This window comes from Echinops telfairi, unplaced genomic scaffold, assembly GCF_000313985.2.
Source record: "Echinops telfairi isolate 266 unplaced genomic scaffold, ASM31398v2 ScPeMD7_1;HRSCAF=3_0, whole genome shotgun sequence".
NCBI classification, from domain to species: domain Eukaryota; kingdom Metazoa; phylum Chordata; class Mammalia; order Afrosoricida; family Tenrecidae; genus Echinops; species Echinops telfairi.
Genome location: NW_022103896.1, coordinates 37,184,631 through 37,185,071, shown reverse-complemented (window position 1 = coordinate 37,185,071; position 441 = coordinate 37,184,631).

Here is a 441-nt window from a genome sequence, read left to right as displayed (position 1 = left end):
AGGGACTTGGTTAGACTGGATGACAAGGTCTGAGTTGGACTGGACTCGTAGGCAGAGCTGTTGCTCTCTCCACTGTTGGAGCATGAGGGTCAAAGCCATCGACCTCCTGTTTGAGGATAGTGAGCTCATAGAGCAGCACTCTCAGAGTAGGACAGGGAACAAGTTCTTAAGTCTGCTGAACCTTATCATCGATCACCTAATACGGTGGCGAGGATAATGCATCACAGATGTGCGGCACACTAGCACAGGGGAGGCTAGTGTATATGGATGTAATGTCTGCTTTCTCTGTCTGCTTCTCTGATAATTTTGTGAAGACTTTCAAGGCAAGAACAGAACCTTTCTCATTTCTTCATTAGCATAAGGCCCACAACATAATGAGTACTAAATAAAGGCTGTTGAAGGACTCAACTACTATAAAACGAATGCTGAATAATAGAAATA